A 20,861-nucleotide genomic window follows, 5' to 3' on the forward strand; every position below is an offset into this window, starting at 1 on the left:
CTCACTTTGATATGCATTGTTTTGTTGATGCCCTTGGGAGGCCTGCCCCTTTCTGAACAGAAATGGATTAGGAGTAGGGGACAATAAGGGGGAAGGGGCTGGAAGGATAGAAGAGAGGGAAACTGTAGCCAAGATAATAAATAAATAAATAAATAAATAAAATCTCTGAGTGAATCTTATTGAGAAGGGCGGGAAAGAGCCAACAAAGAGATTATAAAAGACAGTGGAGTAGTAGGAAATTGGTGCTCTGTTTCTCAGGTGTCTAGGGGACTTCTGAAGTATAAATTAAAAATAGATATTTTGTCCTTTCTTTGATAGAATTTTGTTTCAATATTAACTTTAAAGTATTTTGGTTTCCACTCATAGCTAAAATAAATTAAATGTCCCCACTCAATTTTAAGCTCTTGTCAAAAAATGAATTATGTCTGTCTTCGAGTTACATCATGTTTTATATTTCTTTAAATATATATCAGTACCCATTAGCATAAATTGCTTTATTCAGATAGAATTGAGTTACACCAAATCTCATTTTATTTCTGAATGTATTCTTTCAATATTCTATTATTATTTTAACAATATGAAACTATTTTAATCATATCAAATTTGAAATTTGAGTTTGTAATTGATCCAGGGTTATAAAACCATTAAGGTTTTTTTTTTCCCTCCAGTAACAGGATATTATTTTTTTTCAAGAAGAAAACTGAGGCTAATGAACATTTAATGAAACTTCCACAAGCTACCCGAGAAAGAAATAACTTTATATACTTAATTTAATTCAAAAATTAATTCTCTCAAAAGTTTAGCATTTTGTCCTTTATATATTTCTACATAGCAGTACCAGGGCAGCTACTGATACAGAGAGTTGTCACATGACAGCTCAGAGTCTAATCCTCACTCCACAGACCCCTGCCCCAGGCGCGCTGCCCTTGCCTTCTCTGCTGCAGATGGCGCTGCTCCTGGCCATTCATTCTCCAGCACCACACAGCACCCTGTGCTCACAGCCAGGTGTCTCTTATCTGCCCCTTCTATTTTTTTTTTTTTATTGAGAATAAGAAAAAAAAAGTTTCCGCCTCCTCCCAGCCTCCCATTTCCCTCCCCCTCCCCCCACTATTCTCCCCCTCCCCCCCACTCTTCTCCCCCTCCCTCTCTAATCCAAAGAGCAGTCATGGTTCCCTGCCCTGTGGAAAGTCCAAGGTCCTCCCCCCTCCGTCCATGTCTAGGAAGGTGAACATCCAAACTGGCTAGGCTCCCACCAAGCCAGAACATGAAGTAGGATCAGAACCCGTGCCATTGACCTTGGCTTCTCATCAGTCCTCATTGTTCGCCATGATCAGAGAGTCCGGTTTTATCCCATGCTTTTTCAGTCACAGTCCAGCTGGCCTTGGTGAGCTCCCACTAAATCAGCCCCCACAGTCTCAGTGGGTGGGTGCACCCCCGTGGTCCTGACATCCTTGCTCATGTTCTCCCTCCATCTGCTCCTCATTGGGACCTTGGGAGCTCAGTCCAGTGCTCTAGTGTGGGTCTCTGTCTCTATCTCCATCCATCACCAATCTGCCCCTTCTTATACACAACATTGAAGACCTGAATTCAGGAAGAAAAGGAGAAGGGGAAAAAAAGGAACAGAAAGAAGACGGGAATTTTTTACTTGTATATTTATGTTTTAGCTCATAGCAATCTTATTTTCCATTTCTAATCTGATTTTACCCTTTTGTGACCAAAGAATCACTTCCAGCTTACGTCGGAGCTCCTTATCCAAGGGAAGCCTTGTCCTTCCCAGTGCTCTACGGTTTATCTCTTTCCACCCCTTTAGCAGTGAAACATTCAGGTTTAATTTGAACGTTAAATAAAAATGTACATTTAGCACAAAAAGCCCTTTCCTGAGACAGACAATATCCCTAACAATGCTTTTGTTACTATGTTTGGTTATCACATTATTAGAGTGAAAATACATATTCATAAAACTATGATGGGCCATACTACTTACTTATATATTCTAAAAAAAACAATATTTATTTGTGTCAGCAATCTCAAAGACACTACTGGACAGTTTTCCATTGTGTGGCTTAATCTCCCCATTGATAAGAATTCCAGTGAGCTAAGTTAAGGAAGGATGTTTAGGGAGATATTCTCCTTTACACAGGAACAATATGACAACTTAAACTCATTTTATCGTTTTAACAGGAAAACCAACTCTTCGGCTTACTGTGCTCAGAACATAGAAAGAACTTGCTTATTATAGCCAAAAATGGTTCATGACTGGCTGCAATGCAGTGTGGGTAAAACCAGACTCTCAGGATTGATTAGCAGTAAACTATTTGGGAACAAAAGCAGTAAGATGTTCTCCCCCACACTGCAGGCAATCTGGAGGAAGGATTACAGATGTTAAGAGCTGTTACTCGGGGATACATTCTCTGTGTCAATCAATATGCTAGTTTACAGTTTATTTTTTAAGCCACTTGGAAAGATAGTCATCATTTATCTCAAATAAGAGCAGGTTAGAAAGAGACATTAAGTAACCTTTATCTTAAGTAACTTGCATGGAAGATTGCAAAAGTAAATGTAAAACTCCATTCTCTTTTGATAGCGTTGGGTGCCTAAGAGTTGTAAATATCTTCATCCTATTTAACACAGCTTTTAGTTGTTTATTATATTTGCTACTAATCTTACATTGGTGTCCGAGAGAATGTTTAATGTGTGCTCAACTCTCCTTTTAAATGTTCTTAGTATGAAGAAGACAAGCTATTGCTGTTTCTTATAAGCTTGTAAGAACTTAAATGTATTTCAACATCAGCTTACTTCCCCCAGGCAAGTGACTCTTCAGTTGCCAAGCGGTGTCTCAATCTGGTCTACACTTGAATTGTGACATTGCCAACAGTTAAGCAGGTCTACCCAAGAACTTCAAAGGGAGTTAATGTTAAGATAGGTCATTGCCTCCTGTCTATCGTGGTTTAGAGATGGTTATCTGCTTGTGATTGGCTCTCTACCTCTCTAAGGTGCCCACACAGACACAATAGACACAGCCCAGGAAGGCACTAAGAGAGATGAGACTCATGTTGTGTAGAGGAAAATATATGGGCCTGGAAAAAAAAAAACATGAAAGCTAAAAGGTTATTATTATAGAAAAGAAAAAAACAAGTATGGCTACTGTGTGTGTGTGTGTGTGTGTAAGGAGGTATAATCAAAGCACTATTTATATGAAAATGTCATAATGACACCATTATTCTGGAGATATAATATATGCTAATGAACAGTTGGAATGAAAATTGAGAAATAAAGACATAGTAATGAGAAAAAATACATCATTTAACTGAGTTTTCTTATTGTGAAGGAACAAAACCACACCTGGATTCCATGACTTAAAATAAAACTTTCTTGCAGTGTGTTGTGGTTCTCTGGGTTGACTAATCCTGTGTTAAGTGGTCTTTCTTGAGATCTCCATACAATTATCACCAGATAGAAACAAAATCTGTGCTCACCAGCGGTCTCAGCTGGTTTGGACACCCCAGGGACAGCCACACTCCTAAAGCTGCAGCTTATTCGGAAACCAGAGCTCGATGGCTTCATGATCCTGTTAAGTCTCCTAAGAACATGTTTAGCTTCCAAAATGCGAACATTCCAAGACACACAGAGAGATGCATCAAGACCGTCTCAAGCCCCCTGCAATTCTGCATCCTTGGTCCAGCAGGACACTCAGGCGAGGGAAGATTCAAGGATGAAGGGCTGAGATCCCACCTTTTAATGCACCGGCAACTAATGCAGTTGTTGCAAACCTATAAAATTAAATAAGGGGATTTTCTAAGAGAGTTTCTTGAGAAATCATTATCTTGAGAAACTATTTTCCCACGCAGACCTATTTCACACAGATAATTTTTGTTGGAGTGTATTATATAGCATTGTAAATAATTATTGCATTCTTTGTAACAGAAACAATAATCGGAATATCTGTTACCCTTTTATATCAGCAGGAAGTAAAACACTGAGACATACAATAATAAGAACAAAGTACAAAGTGATTACAAAGAGCTCCTCTCGGGGGTCATGCTGCTGCTGCTGTTGACCTATATCATAATCTGTCAAAGACACTGGCAGGTGTGCTTTCTCCAAAGTCCCTCATTCGCTTCACACAAAGCTTGGTGATATATACTCTACCATTGTTTGCACAGTTATGGAACTACAGCTCTGTTTTTACAGTTGTGAGGAAATGAAAACTCGGATTTATTGTCCCAAGTCAAAACAATTAAAAATCGTGACTGCATGCAATTATTATTATTCTAAAAATAAACCACAACACTAAACTTGAATCCAGACAGTTGTGCTATGAACAAAGTCTGTGTCAGCGGCTGCCCTGTGTAGTAATCACATGAATAAGAAAATTTCTGCTTTGTATATGTAAAGATATTGACTTTTTATAACCATACATACTTGCTTTAAATTCTTTCTAAATTTATTATCTGATAATTTCATATATATGTTGTCATAGTTAGAATTTTATTGCTTTGGAGAGATACCATGACCACGACAATACTTATAAAGGAAAATGTTTAATTAGGTCTGGCTTACAGTTCAGAGATTTAGCGTGTTATCATCATGGCAGGAAGCATGACAGCAAGCAGACAGACTTGGTGCTGGAGAAAGAGCTGAGAGTTCTACATCTGGATCAGTAAGCAGCAGGCAGAGATTCAGCTTGTTCTACTTAGCGCAATGACACACTTCCTTCAACGAGGCCACACCTGCTCCACAGGCCACACTTCCTAATAGTGCTATTTCCTATGGATCAGTTCAAACACACGAAGTCTATGGGGGTCGCTTTTATTCAAATCACCCTATGCGTATACCATATTCGACCATCCAGAGTTCTTCTTAGCCACTCTTAGCACCTTCCCACTCCCCCAAATCAGCTTCTTGTTTTTCACAAATGTTCCCTCCAATGATTGTGATGTGTGTCTGTGTGTCTGTCTGTATGTCTCTTTGTCTGTCTGTCTGTCTGATCCACTGAGTTTAGTTAAGGTTGCCTGCATGACAGCAGATGGAGTGTTATTTACTAGAAAATTGACAGCTAATCAGTGGTAATACTACATGGGAAAATGCGTCCTCCTCCCCCTGCATCCATTAACTGCTACAAGCTCGTTAGCGACTGAGCTCCCCTAGGATGAGGGACTGCTGATGTGCACAGCATTGCGCGGGTGTTGACTTACCATGGCTGCTGTGATTTCATGACTGTGACCGCCATGTTGTGTCCAAAAGATGGGGTTTCCCAATGCTCTTCCAACCTCTGTGATTCTTAAATTCTTTCTGCCCTGCTTCTGCAGTTATAACTAATAGACACGATAACCTCTTGTTAGTTATTTTAGTACCATTTTGAATAATTTTTAGAAAAATTTAAAATAATTGTGTAGAAAAAAAAGCCAAAAACCAAGTATGTCATTTTTGAGGAGTTGTTTACAACATAAACTGATATAGGAAGTCCTTCTGTATGTGTATTGCTTTTATTGGTTAATTAATGAAGAAGCTATTTTGGCCTGTGATAGGGCAGACTAGAGCTAGGTGGAGAAACTAAACTGAATGCTAGGAGAAAGAAGGCAGAGTCAGGGAGAAGCCATGTAGCTGGCAGAGGAGAAAGACATGAGCTGGTACCCGGAACCTTGCCAGTAGGCTACAAACCTCATGGTAAAATATAAAATAATAAAAATGGGTTAATTTAAGATATTAGAGCTAGTTAGCAATACATTTAAGTGATTGGCCAAGCAGTAATTTAATTGAGTTTCTGAGTGACTATTTCTTGTCTGAGTGGTTGGGAATGAATGGTCTCTGCCAACCATAAACTCTTTATATCTTTCTTCTATATGTTATAAAATTATTTGCATTGACTTGCCATAACCAAATTCTCATTTTTCTGACATATTACAAAGATATGTCATAGTAGAACATTAAAAAATGTATTAACAAACATTTGAACATATATAAAATAGCACAATGAACTCCTTGTGTCCATTTTGCAAGTCAACATGATGAATGCCCCTGTTGCAAAAATTCTAACTTGCCTTCACTCCAATTATTTTATCACCTCTTTTAAAAGTTGACAACATTTGAACATTTTTTCAGTTTCATGATAGATTTTGCTTATGTGAACATCTTAAGCATATTCCTGTCTGGAACTGTCACAATGTAAGGAGAACCCAGTCAGAACTCTCATACAAACATTGGAGAACTTACATTTAACTTTCTGGATGTTGAGGCAAGATTCACTAATGCAGGGGACACACTGTTGTCTTCTAATCATCAGGAAGAAGACATCAAATGACATACTTAAGTGCAATGAAAGAGCAAAACTGCGTTTGAAATCAAACAGTACACAGACTCAGCATCTTCCAAATTCGAGTCTCAGCATTTGGGGACCTCACCTTTGCCCAGGTGGGTATTTATCAAGTTGGCTTATACTTTCTGTCTAAGCGATAAAGCTAGTGAAAAATGCCTGCCCTCCAAATAATGCCTTGGAGGCTTTCCTTTAATTCTCCTAATAATAATTTGAGAAATAAAAGTACTAGGGAAAAATCAGAAAAAGGTCAGGGACTATATATGAGTTATATGAATGTCTCAGAGCTACTTGTCAGCAAGGGCACCTGGCTCTGTAACAGCAGGCAAAGAAGTCAGCAATCCCATTCAAAAACACATTCCCGCAAGGTCTATAGCCATGCTGATTCAGTTCCCCTGGGCATGGATCTAACTCTAAGAAAACACTAACCTTAAATCATATATGACAATTCCCATGATATATGCACCATATGTATGCTCTCTACATTAGTTATTTTCTTGCATAAATTACCATTATTTAAGAACATTGAAAGTTACTTTTGTGTTGTTACTTCTCTTTGTCCTTGATTCTCATTCTCTCCCTGCAGTCTAAGTTTGAGTTTGAAGACTTTTTTTTCCTTTTATTTACTTGCACTGTTTGGCTTCTATGGTTTTTATTAAAAAATAGATTTTTTTAAATTTACTGAAGGCCTATTACAAGTTATAAATATTATACCAAATTTTTTATTCATGCTACATGAGGTAAATCTGAGTGTGCTTTGTAACCAGTTTATTAACAGAGATCAGAAAGCTCAAGAGAAGAGGCTGGCAGTCAGGCAGGCAGGAGTCCAATTCTGAGAGAATTCAATGTATCGCCGTTCTTAAATATTTTTAGAATAGATGAGACAAAGACTTGTCTCTAATAATGCTCATACCCTTATGCTATTGTTTTACTTATGTAACTTGAGAGGGAATTCTTACATTCAATTAAAGTATACTAAACTGTGCTTTTATTTATAGGCACACAAAATTGACTATAAGCGTGCCTTTAATTTACTGTGTAGCACAATATAAAAAGAGTGTTTCCTTGCTCTCCAATATACTTCAATGACACAGTATTACTATTGGCTCAGAGGTGCTCTTACCTATAAATTCCGTTAGCTAATCATTTACATAATTGTAAATTAGTTGAATCTGACACAATTTCATAGCATTTTCTAACTTTCAGGTTCTGGGTCAAACACAGCATGAGCTGAAGGTGCTCCACCTGTGGTCCCTCCTATTTTTGTTTGTTTATTTGTTTATTTAATATTCTAAAATGTCATTCCAATATGCTTATTGAAGACCTATGTTATCATATTCAACATTTACCTTTTTTCTAAAGAAACATTTTTTTAAAAAAAAATCTGCTATTTTAAACAATTTTCTTTTAAAATACCACCTTCCAGGTTTTCTTTCCTTTCCTCAAAATTTACAACTTCTATGAAATGTATGAGTATTATTCTTCCAATATCTGTGTTTCTTGCTTCTGAGTTAAAAGCAAGTTCATCTATCTGCACCACCTTCAGTGATGTCAATCATTCATGCTTCTCCCTCCACTCCTCTAGCCAGCATTTTATTAATTACTATTTACTTAGTGTGAAAGTGTATGTGCATATAAGTGTGCAAGTGTGCAGACGCTGGAGGTAACCAGCAACCATGTGCATACTTAGATACTCGCCACCGTCCCAAAATTGGGGGGAGGGGGCAGAGTTTCTCACTAAATTTAAAAACAGCTCATAAACTAAACAGGAAACGGCTTACTTTTCTGCTAGGTGTTAAGAGATGAAAGTGAAAAAGAAAATGAAGAAGAACTTTTCAGATAACTTAGCATAAGAAAACCTAGTATTCTAAGTTTATAGGAAAAATTCCATTAACTTAAATCTTGGCGATTGCCAAGTATTCTATGCCATGTTATCCTACACATGTTCCATGGTGTTGCTTAATTCTTATTATCTTTTTAGCTCTAGGTGTTGTTTCCAATTCTTCAGAGTCTAAATGACAGTTTGTATTGTCCTTACCAGAAAAATCAACCCACACTTTGGGTAAATCGCCTGGAAAATCCGTATCTATCAGTTGATGTTGGCGTCATTTCTTTTTAGTTTGGCTTGGCATGGTTTAAGTTCCTTGGGTGTTTATCTTAGGAGATATATGTGCTAGCACAGAAGCAAATTGCAAGGACAGAGTGTTCTGCACTAACTTCCACTTGACATTGTTTAATAAGAGGTTATTTTGATGACTGAATAGTTTAAGAGGTGAGCCTTGGGACTCGGCTCTCAGTTTTATACTCATTTACTATAGTTCTTTTTTCTAATGCTGTCATACATGATAGTATTTTCAATTAACCATTTTCCTGAAGTTGAGTTGGAGACTAATTCAGAAATCATTTGATTCTATATACTTTTTTCTGTACTTCCATACAAGAAGCTGGATTCCTTTTCTTTGTGTTCTATTGCTCGGTCTGCTTGACTCTATACCCATTCTTCATGCTGTGTGCTTCCAGGCCTCTGCACTCTGTAGAGCAACTTAAGGGCATGCAACATGACCTTCCATAATGATGTGTCAAGGTTTGGATGGATTTTTCCTAAGGAGAATATGGGCCGAATATTGGAGGATGAGGACAGGAAGGTCCGAGGCATTTCTTCACAGCTCTCTCTGATCTTTGCCCTTCTAAAACCCAGCTCTCACCTGCCAGGGCAGCTGGGCTTTGTCCAGATAAGCCAAGTATCTGTATTTCAATCACATTATCTATTACAACCACATTATCTATTTTTTTTTAAATCCAGTTTCTGTTATTTGCAGACTTGGGGTAACTATATCTCCCTCTTTTTCCAAACCAACACCATTTATATTTCAAATGTTTCAAGCGGATTATCTTTTCATAGCTGTAGTCAGAATATGACAGATGTGTTCCATTTTCTCTTTTCAGAACCTATGATCATTTATAAAATCTTGTATACTATCACATGAGTGCTGTTCCTGTCGCCATCCAAAGTAGTGAAATACATGAACTGCTGTCTAACGAGCTCATAGCACTGCGTTGAAGAAACAAACAAAAAAAAAATAATCTTAAGGACAAATAGTAGAAACCAGAAGAAGGCATAAACAGGATGGCCTGTTATAGCAGAAGGTAAGCAATTAATGAAAGGACTGACCACTCTGTATTCTAAGGGGCTCTTCTCAGTTTCTTATTGCAGATTCAAGGCTTCAAAATAAAATCTGTGAGTGATACGATATGAGGAAATTAAGCATTTGAAGTGATATTCTTAATTACAGCCTGGAATGAAAATGGTGCTAGGGAATGCCGCCCACTGATCTCCTTCCAATCAGATTTTGTGATGTGCAAAATCAGCCTCAGGTCTTCGAAGCAGCTGTGCCCTGAAAAGCAGAGCACTTCTTCATACATAGAAATTCTTCCAACTTAAAAGTGTTCCATATTCCTCATATCTGTTAGGAAAACCAGTCAAAAAACAGGCTCAATCCTACTTTGCTCTTAAATCTCTATCATCTCTCACCCCCACTTTAGAGGAAATTCTAAGAAGAGCTCAAATCTGTGCATCTTAGAAGCTTGACTAAAATCAGTTATCCAGACGCATGACTCCCATTGTGCTATTCAAGTAGCCCTAGTTTTGTATGGCAAGGACATACCACCTCTTTCCCGGGGGTCTGGAGTAGCCCTGCAATTATAAGAGTGTCAGAATGAGTTATTTCACAAGAAGTTTAAACATTTCACATGCAGCTCCCAATTCCAAATTTATGTATGCTGGGGGCAGAGATCATTCTTTGCAAGACTTGAGACACATATCCAATAATGAAAAATTTATAACCTTTTAAATCATGTCAGGAAACATGGTAGAATATAAAGAATATGGTTCCCTAGCAGTTTAGTTCACAGAGCTCAGATTATTTTTAAAGAGAAAATCCTGTGTGGTTTTTGCTTGTTAAACCTTTCTCTACACATCGTCATATATCGATGTTTAAAATCTTAGGACAAGGATAGATTTCACAGGAGAAGCACAGTCTTCTGTGTGAAGATGAGAAGGAAAACATTATAGTTGCTATCTTTATATTTTTACCTGCCATAAACTCGATTTCATGTGAAGAATTTTTCACGCTCTTTTTCAGATTTGTTCTTTCTCAGTTGAAATCAGTTTCCATTGAGAATTTCTCAGAACTATGTTAAACTAAAACACGGTTCAATAGCAATCGGTAAAGTTTGCTACCATTTAACTGCTATCACATGGCATTCATTTTGATTCTCAAGAACATAACTAGATAGCTGAGATTATCACCATTTAATTATAAGGAGACGAAGGATTGGGGCATTTCCAGCAACAATTGAGCTAAGATTTCAGCCAAGTGAATTTAATTGTCCTCTGTCTGTGATTTATTACCTCTTTCAAAGGATCATACTGAAGGCATTCTCCAACTGTGCGATAAGCAGCCAGTGAATTATCCAGACACACATCAGGCTCGGCATTTGATCTCCCATTTGTTTCGTCTCTTCTCTTTGCTTCATCTCCCCCTTCCATGCTTCTCTTTCCTCTTACATCATTTTTTTAATTAAGTTATATTTTCCTTAAACAGAGTGAGTTTCTTCTCTGAAATTAAACAATTTAAATCTAGTAATCAAAATTATTTGTCATTATTATGTATCTTCAAGTACTAGACAATACAAAAGCATCCAGTTATAATTTATAATAGTATTGTTGCAATAGTCCATTCTGTGCGAAACTTTGTCTATGATATGTGCAAGTGCCTATGTTGGAATTACGTCCAATCTAGTCTACAAATGCACAACAGAACTTAATATTCAATCATAGCATTCTTATTATTCATACCACAGTGCTAGTATCGTGTAATAATTAGTAATAGAAAGAGTTAACTTCAAAATCATTGCACTTACATGCCGGGCGATGGTGGCGCATGCCTTTAATCCCAGCACTCGGGAGGCAGAGGCAGGCGGATCTCTGTGAGTTCGAGACCAGCCTGGTCTACAGAGCTAGTGCCAGGACAGGCTCCAAAGCCACAGAGAAACCCTGTCTCGAAAAAAAAAATTATTGCACTTACGATGCTTAAGTGTATGCTAATGTTTTCTACTGAAGTCTGTTTACTTGTTGGGTCACTAACAGAAGAGGTTAGGACAAAGGTATCTTCTATATTTTTGGGAATTATGCAATTGAAAAACAAAATAGATCAAAAGGATCTTATGTTCATGGGTAATTTTCAAGTCCCATGAATTTAAGTACATTTTCGCGCATGAAAACATCCTCGTTCTGTAAATAATCTTCTGATTATCAACAGAGTCAGTTATCTCAAGTTATCAGAAAGACGTTGCTAACACGGTTGCTTCTTTAAATGTCTGTGTGAAATGTTAAATAGCCCAAACTGATTTCATGTTAATATTATTTTATAGGGGCAGAAATAATTGTGGAATCTTAATAGATAAGTATCATAAAAGACGTGGTATTGCTATCGTATTAGTTCACTAGTGATGGCTTGAGGATGACTTTTAAAAGAGACCTTTCATGCCCATTAACACAAACAGTTGCAAAATAAGGCTAAGCAGTCCTCTGTAATTTGACGGCATTCAGCACATTGGAATGTATAATTTCATGCTAAAAATACGATATATAATTACTGGTGTCATTTCAGATTTTTCTCTTCTTTGCGTACATAAACATATACCTTCCAAGTTTGTTGAGAGCAGAGAGACCCCAAATCCTGAATTTCTTGTAATCCCCTGATCTGAGTGCCTACAGCTGCTCTGAGCACGAGACCTTCAGGAGTTCCTGATGGCAGGAGAGTGGTTTCTGGTGGGTTCGGCTGGGGCGTGGCTATCTCGATATAATCTGCCCCTGAACACAATAAAGGGGGCATTCTTGGGGAAATCAAGGATGACCTGTGTCTCTGTATGTGTGTGTCTGTGTATTCTAACCTCCAGCCCCCTTGCCCGAAGCTCGGTAACTGGGTTCAAGTGCACAGAGCGCAGACACAGAAGCGCGGTGCGTGGCAATTGGAGGTCTCCACTGAGATATCTGCACAAGTTGAGGGAAAGAAAGGTGTTCCTTGATGGTTTTGTTTTGTATCCCTTACCCATGGCTACAGACCAATATTTTCTATGCAATTTTCAGCATGGTAGCTATGAAAAGATGGAAATGGTACAAAGGTCTTAGCTGAGGAAATGCCATGGGAAATGCAAGCACAAGAACTTTGCACAGTATGACACTGGCCACACAAAGGTAGGAGACTCAAATGCCCTCTGTCCTGTAAACATAGTCACTGGGGTTACAGTGTGCACACACATTCCACAAATGTATTTTAAAACAGGAGTTATAACTGATATAGTTATTAACATATTATGGAGTTGGTAAATGTACCACAGTCTCTTGGAAAGAAAATTACAAGTAAAGATTAAAAAGGTTTAATTGCACGAGTGCTCGAACTGACTCGTAAAACTCGAAAGCATTCCAACATTTCTTCCCTGTCCTTTTGACAGACAGTGTTTCATTGAGCTCCAGTGAACTCTTTCTGTATAACCTCTGTCAGAACAAAATAATTATAGCTGCAAAGAATGTAAAACAATATCATTAGTTCTTCTTCTCTGCCAGCAAATTAAAACTGAACAATACAAGTTATAATTCTGTGGGGACATTAGCAGGAGACTTTGAGTAGAATTGTGTGGGATATCACTTATCTCCCGTCATAAATTACTGTTCGGCTAACCAACTGAACTCACAAAGGTTGCCGTGGCACAAGTTTTACTGAAGCCTTAGAGGGATTGGGACAGCCCTGTGCATTGCAGTAATCAGATGTGTACATCACGTGCTTCAGAAGAAAGGAGGCTTTTATGGATTTCCTATGTGGATTCCCCCTCCCGTTGCACTGCAGCACAACGTGAGCATCGGTAAAAGTCCCTGTCAAACATAAATACTGATGTCAGGCATGGTGACACATATCTGAAATCCTGACCCTTGGGATGCAAAGGCAGGAAGAGCAAGTGCAGCTCAGCTACTTGGCAGTTCAAAGTCAGCTCGGGATATATGAGACACCATTGCAACAACAAAACACACAAATAAAAGGCTAGAGCCTGTCATCTCTGAAGACTCAGTGAAAAATAGTCTTTTGACCCAATCTTCTTAGAGCACATCAAACATGGCATTAGAGCTTTTGGTAGTACTGAGTAAGCCGCATGAGTCTTACTATTCTTTATGAGAACTGCCAATAAAGATGATACAAAGAGGGAGGTATTTAAATATGCAATATTCCAATGTTCTATATTCTAACTAACATTTCATCTTTTATGGGGCTATGCTAGATTGAAGGTGCCCACCTTACCATAGAAATCCAGAGTCAATCCCTATGCACAGGCAAACAAATGCATATGTTGTGTGTTAAATGAACTAGAAGATACATGGAGGAGGATTGTACCAATTTTATGCTTTTCATTTTTCTCCTATCTGTTTTTGTTTCTGTTTCAATTTCAAAGCTTGTCTGAGGTACTGCTCCCTTAAACTTTACTATTACTGATATTTGAACAAGTCCTTAATCTGTATCCTCTACTTACAAATAGTATTTTGTCTTGAATGTAGTTTCCTAATCACTTGCTCTGTTGATATCCGTAAAATTCCCCCTTTCACATTAGTATGTCTATTGATATTGCTATTGTTTCAAGGGAAAAACTATTGTTTTTAAATGCTGAATGTTTGGATATCACTATACTTGTACTTTTTATTAGCTGATACGCTTTAAAGATGGAACCTGAATTTCAGGATTGTGAGTTCTAGACTCTTTTAATTCCATACTGGGATCCCTATTTATTTGCTGAATCTTAATTTCAGCTGGCCAAGGGCTGCCAGATTTCATGGAGGAGATGTGTGAAGGGAGCAAGTAGTGAACAGGAGATAAAGACAATGTAAAAATCTTTGCAAATGCCTAGACTTACAAAATAAGGACTGTCTGCTTTGCCTCTCTTTAGAAATCCCGGGCCCTGGTGAATGAAGTCCCTGGATGTCATCCCTAAATGTCAGAGTCTTTGGTTGCAGCAGATGCCAAAGGCTCTAGTTTTCTTTAGTTGTTCATTCTGGAGCTTACATCTCATTTTGTTTTAAAACAATGACGTTGGTCTGGGCATCAGTCGTTGTTCTATTGTTTCCAATCAAAACCTAGAGAACAAAAAAAGGCAAGTCAAAGGAAGAAAGGATTATCTTGGCTAATATAAGGCAAGGAATAGACTTTACCATGACAACAGGCAGGGAAAACATGGCTGCAGGTACCAGAACCTGACTGATTAGGTTTCATTCACACCCAGAAAAGCAAGAAAACAGTACAAGGGTCCATCTATAAAACCTCAAAAATGCTCTCAAGTGTTTTATTTCCTCCAGCAAGGCTCTATCTCTTACAGATTCCAAACAGCACCACCTACTGGACAAAGTTCTCAAACACAAAAGTCTGTGGGGGACATTTGTCATTCAAGTCATCACTACAGTGTCCCTTAATAGATTTAGATTTTGAAGCCCTAGTTACATGGACCCCTTCTCAATTATTTATCAGGCACCCTTATTCTGTCCTCATATACATGACTTAAGTAGAAAGGCTTCCTGTCAGTGAAAAGGATTCAAACAGGGCAGATTCTGGACAGAACTGGGAAGAGTGGCGGGGGAGCTGTGCTTGAGTTCCAGTTCTTCTGCCAGCAGACTTAAGAGTAATCTGATGTGGAAGTATTGGCTTTCTTAGTGAAGGAGATGCGTGAAGGAACAAGTGGTGAACAGGAGATAAAGACAACGTGAAAATCTTTGCAAAAGTATAGACTTTGCAAATATAAGACTATCTTGCCTCTCTTGAGAAAACCCAGGCCCTGCTGGATGAAGTGTCTGCATAGGGATTGAGAGAGAAGGATCCAGAAAATTCTTAAAGAGACAGTGAATGTGAACTGATCAGGGCAATTCTATGTGTCTAAGAACATTTGAGTCAGTTGTTGAGATGTATTGTTAGGTGATGAAATGCCCATGGCTTTAGACACATGAACTTAGATTACCTATTCTTATTTGAAACTATTGGTTCTTATATGTTAAATATTATAAAGGGACAAAGGCAGAGAGAGCAAAGAACATTTGCAGCTTCTTTGTACAAGAGGGAACTGTATGAACATTGCCTTACAAAAATTCCAGCTATGTACATGTGCGTTGTTTCAAGTAGGAATACTACTTGTCACTAAGTTAATAAAATGCTTTAAGTTGTTCCATCTGTGTATTTTGAATGAAGAAGGATATCAAAGATATGAAGAGAGAAGGAAACAATCTGGTTAATCACTGTATGACAGCATTTAGACATTCATTTGGCATTGTCAGGAGTTAAAAGAGTTTGCTTTCGGGATTTGACATGTGTAGGGTTTTGTTTTCCCATAGTTATTGAACTTACAAAGCCTATTAGGACATGAACTATTGGAACATACGCTATCAAGGATGCAAAAAAATATTTCCAGCTCAGCGGAACTGAAGCATAGTTGGTAGACTAGAAAAATGTCAACTCCCAATTTAATAATCCATTCAGTGACAAGTGACACTTCAGAGTTCCTGGAACGTTTCTTATCTGGTAGATAGAGTTGCTGGTTTACAAAAATAAACCATTAAAAAACTAATCAAATTAGATACCATTGATTAAGCACTTAAACAGAAATATTTTGCTGCTTGGATACATCTCAGATTTTCACACACAATCTAGCTGTCCTTAGTTACCAATCTTTTATACATTTATTTATTTATTTAGTGTGTGTGTGTGTGTGTGTGTGTGTGTGTGTGTGAATGTGTGTGTGAGTTGGAACACAAGAAAAGGTATGTATGGGTGTTGAGATGACAACTCGTAGAGGCAGTGCTCTCTGTCATTTAATGGGGAATCAAACTCAAGTCAGCAGGATTGATGGCAAGTCTTTAACCACTTGACCACACCCCTGGCTATTAGTAACAATTTTAATAAATTTCAAATGACTTCGAAACTGACTAGATTAAAGGTTACTTTTTAGAAACCAAAGGGCCGTACACACGCAAGAACTTTGAAGAGTAGAGGAGAAAGAATGGGACACTTACCTGACTCAACGGTGAGCAGAATGTCTGAGGAATCAACCATGAGTGGCTTCCCGATCATCTTTTAGCCACTTTTAGAAAGGATAAAGTGAAAATACTTGAATCATTAGTAATCACAAACCCTACACAATTCTATAAAAAGGGTTCTCCATTTCTAAGTCCACTTAGAGCTTTTCATGAGGATATTCACAGCAGTCACAGGTACTGCTGTCAAAGCCAGGACCTTTCATAGCACACCAGGTGTGAAGGATGTAGATTTAAATCAACAAAAATGTTTGTCAAATTCCTCAGTGACACCTTCCTAAATTTCTCCAAAAAATGTCATCAGAACAGACTGAATAGACTGTACATATTAAAGTTTCTCATACTAGCTTGGTGATACTAAACCAGACAAGCTCACGAGCAGCCATAGCTCCCCCTGGTTGAGGAGGAGACATTATCCACCGAGACACTGAAGTATCGAGCAGGTTGCTGATCCTTTAAAGCTTAGTTCTGTTTGTGGATAACAGATATTCTAGTCAATATTCTGAAGAGTATTCAGAGCCTGCAGATTGGATGGAAAGGTGATTCATCCTCCTGCTAGCACAGAATTCTCAATCATAAGGCTTTGGGGGCTAGAGAGTACCCGCTGCTCAAGAGAGACAGACAAGAGAGTCTAGGGCATCACATCTAAGATTTCCAGTATGCATTTCTTCCAAAGTATTTTGGGGCATTGAAGGCTGAACCACCAAATAATTTTGTCTTAGCCATCTTGGTTAACAGATTTGACAGACGATAGATTTGATAGAAGATAGTGTTACAAGAGAGCCTTGGACGCACATTGTCACTTCAAAGACATAGTTCTAGAAATGGCTTCTTTGAGTGGCATGAGAAACACCAGGGTGTGATGAGCCTTTGTCACTCCACATAAACTAAATGCTGACTGTCTTTCACTTAAGGCAATGTTAATAAGTGGGAAAGAATGGATTCATGTACCATCTGATGCATTTGGTGGTCACTGGTGGGCATTATAGTTTAACTTTTTAATTATATACTCAAATTTGTTGATTTGTTACTATTTGTGTGGGGTCTTATTAGGATACTCTTTTTCCTCCACTGTACTTGGAAAACTTATTAACATCTAAGAAAAAATCAAAAGGACTCATGAAAAACTAAACACAAAAAACATAATTAGGTTTTATAGTAGTACTGAAAAACTTCATTAACCCACCCCACAAGCTTTCCTGTTAGGCTTCATATGAACCCTTGGGACGCTTATAATGCTTCTGCTTTGTGTTTCCCCTTAATCATAGGTATAAAATTTCACTCACATGAGAAACTCATCAGTTGCTTGTTCTCAAGTTATCCTCTCGTGTCATGATTATCCATTTGCTTTTGCTTGGAACTGTCATATAAAAAATTTAATAAAAATAAATTTAGCTAATTCACATGCATACTTTTTGATTAATCTACCATAACATTTTCATGAAGAAATATTTTCCTTTATTCTCTCAAGAGGGAAATTAGTATTTTACATTGCTAATTTTTATATTATCATATTATTGGTATTGGGTTTATTTTCTAGGACAACACAGTTCTATTTATATAATAAAAGTAGGTGAAACATAAATAAATGTTTAAACTATAAAATAAATATGCTTCTTTTACGCCACTATATTTTAGTTTAGTGACTATGTCAGTTTGTATTGAACATTTGCTGGGTTTAACAAAAGCACATCAAACCCTAGACCTTACTAACACTAGAGGAGTCCCCATCTTTGATACACCTAACTCCAATTTAGGCTCTTTAACAAGCAATTGAAACTCATTTTAATAGTCAGCTTGCCTCACTAAATAGAATATCACAGATGATATGATTTAAAAAAAAACAACAGGAATTTGCTTTTGGTAATTCTAGAACACTGGTTCTCAACCTTCCTAATGCTGTGACCCTTTAATACAGTTCCTCATGTTGTGGTGACCTCCCAAGAATAAAATTATTTTTGTTGCTACTTCATAGTTGTAATTTTGATACTGTTATGAATTGTGCTGTAAATATCTGATATGTGACCCCAGAGGGGTCGTGTCCCACGGGTTGAACACCACTGTTCTAGAGGATGAAAATTTGCAATTGGTACACAGGCATGGCCATTCTTATGGCTCCCTTGTGATGCTGAGGAGCACAAATTCTGTTCGTGATGACAAATGAAGGGATTAAGATTGCAAGGTAGAACATTTAAGTGAAAGAGGAAAATTCATTTTGTAGCATTTTAAAGGCTAAGAATTTTGTTGGTTTCCCTGGATTCTAAGTATAGTACTCAATAAAATTTTATGAATGTACTAAAATGGCCATATCCAAGGGAATGTAACTGCCTAGATAATTTTAAATGGTAGATTCTTTTTACCCATTTTATTCATTTTTATCACACCAATTCTGTCATCTAAACATTTCTTAAATTCTCTCATGTGCTAGACATTGTATTATGTTATTATGTTAGAAAACAATCGGTATAGACGTATCTAATAAATCAAGCTGGCCAAAATTAAGATAAAATAGTCTGTTTTCTAAGCCACTGTGATTCAAGTATAACTTTGATACTAAGTCAGGTTAAGGATAGCACAGATAACAACAACAACATAAACTGTGGAAAGGATGAACCGCAATCTATTGAGTATGCGGAGAAGCAAATGTAGGCAGACGGATGGGGAGAAAAGCAGAATTCAACACAGCCCTGAGCTCCCATGTGGTTTTTCCTCCTGTGGTGTCTCCTGCCCAGAACTCAATATAATTATAATGAAAAACAATAACTGAGCACTAGATGCATGGAAAGAGATCGAGAAAAACTTGAGTTTTACTTTGGGAAAAAGAAAGGAAGATTCCTAACACATGGAGGAGGGACAGACAGTTTACCACTTTTCCAGTCTTGTTTCTCTCTGTTGCCTTAGTGAAAATGTCAGTGGCAGGAAACATCAGGGCTAAGAAGGCAGCAGAGGTCAGTTTTCAAGGACGAAAACTTTGTGTATAGTTAATCTGCAGCTTCACTATAGCATTCCTAAACCTGTTTCTGTGTTTAGTCTTTTGTTTTATTTCCATTCAATCTAGAAATTGTTTGACTGTGAACATGGTAGTAGAGGGCAGTGGATAGTCATCTGAGAAAAAGAAACCCAGGAATTTCATGAGTGGAATATCCTTTGTGAACGAAGATGACCAGAACATTCTCAGAGAAACAGAAATGAGGAGTGCTAGCTGTCAGTACCTCTGCTTCAAAAGCATTGCGGAGGGAGGTTTTCGTATTGCAGAGAAATACAGCAGATGAAAGTGCGTAGCAGAAGTGAGCTGGAGGTGGGAGAGAGGGTTCAGAAATGAAGAGCATCCTCAGAGATGGCTCCTTGCACTATGAATGACAGCTCTCAACCACCTGCAGTTCTAGATCCAGGAAGATCCAGTGCTTTTCGCTTTGACAGGCACTCGTATGCACAGAGTCCTGTGCAGATACACATAACTTACTAAAGAAGAAAGAGAGACTCTTATTAGTCTCTGTAAAACTATTCTTCTCTCAAATGCTTGGTCCTTAACAAGGTGGGAGTTTTGATGTGAGTGAATGTAATGTTTTAAGACTAGCATGGTAAAGGAGAAATTAATGTAATGTAGCAGTGGTTCTGTATTCCATTGGAAAGGGAAATACTTAGAGCGTTAAACATTACAGATTTCATTATTCTTTCAGTGAATCTATAAACTTAAACAAAAAGATGCAATGAACTGACCATGGAAACAGCATCAGTGGCTAAGAAGTATCTAAAAAAAAAAAAAAAAAAGACAGCCGAAAGATGTTAGATTAGATATAAATGCAGAAGCATTCATAAGAGCTACTGTAGCTGTTTGAAATAACATTCGATGACCCAGTGCCTCTTTGGAAACAATGTTTTCATGGAAAAATAAAGAAAACACATCAAATAAATTGAATGAAATGGTAAGTGGATCTTTTAAATTTAGCTCTTTGATTTATGGAATGACAAATAGTATTTTGCCACAAACCAATAAACATTAAGATTAAAAATAACCATTATTACTTCATTTGAATGACTGTTAAAATTTAATTTGTGATGTTTGCATAAAAATCATTTCACTATTTCTATATGATTTAGAAAGCTGACTCCCATAAGATTGTTTGTATTTGACTCATGGAAGTGTTTTGCTTTAATTTTAGTTTTGTGAGAGAGAAGTAGAAGAAAGGAGGAAAAGAAAGAGCTGTGTAAATTTGAGAAGGGGATGTTATGGCTCATTAAAATTATTTTTATTCTCTCTCAAAAGACTGAGTACTACATTTCATTTAGTTTTAGTTCATTAATGATTAACAGTTCTATATGTAATCAAAAAATTATCATTATACTCTATGACTGTAGTATTAACATGATGAATTGATCTTAGAGGACAACAACAACAAAGACATGGCTTCCAATTAAAATAAA

At 37.5% G+C, this 20,861-nt stretch overlaps 2 long non-coding RNA genes across 3 annotated transcripts in view; both read right to left on the reverse strand.

The window, feature by feature from the left end:
- Nucleotides 1-1,179: 1,179 nt before the first annotated feature.
- On the reverse strand, nt 1,180-9,300 carry LOC126499673 (uncharacterized). Of its 2 annotated transcripts, XR_007591151.1 has the most exons (4): nt 6,214-9,300; nt 5,196-5,315; nt 3,477-3,770; nt 1,180-1,581 (listed from the first exon to the last, which is right to left on the reverse strand). It is a non-coding gene; the product is annotated as an uncharacterized lncRNA (long non-coding RNA). The 2 variants fall into 2 exon arrangements; XR_007591150.1 differs by having other exon boundaries at nt 5,196-9,300.
- Nucleotides 9,301-9,391: 91 nt separating this feature from the next.
- The window catches only part of LOC126499675 (uncharacterized), a 102,658-nt gene continuing 91,188 nt past the window's right edge, over nt 9,392-20,861 (reverse strand). The window contains exons 4-7 of the long non-coding RNA XR_007591152.1: nt 17,723-17,796; nt 16,416-16,483; nt 14,276-14,495; nt 9,392-10,931 (exon numbers count right to left, since the gene is read on the reverse strand). This is a non-coding gene — a long non-coding RNA (uncharacterized lncRNA). The remainder of the gene's footprint in view (nt 10,932-14,275; nt 14,496-16,415; nt 16,484-17,722; nt 17,797-20,861) is intronic.

This window comes from Alexandromys fortis, unplaced genomic scaffold (assembly GCF_014885135.2).
Source record: "Alexandromys fortis isolate MF-2015 unplaced genomic scaffold, M_Fortis_MF-2015_v1.1 scaffold_37, whole genome shotgun sequence".
NCBI classification, from domain to species: domain Eukaryota; kingdom Metazoa; phylum Chordata; class Mammalia; order Rodentia; family Cricetidae; genus Alexandromys; species Alexandromys fortis.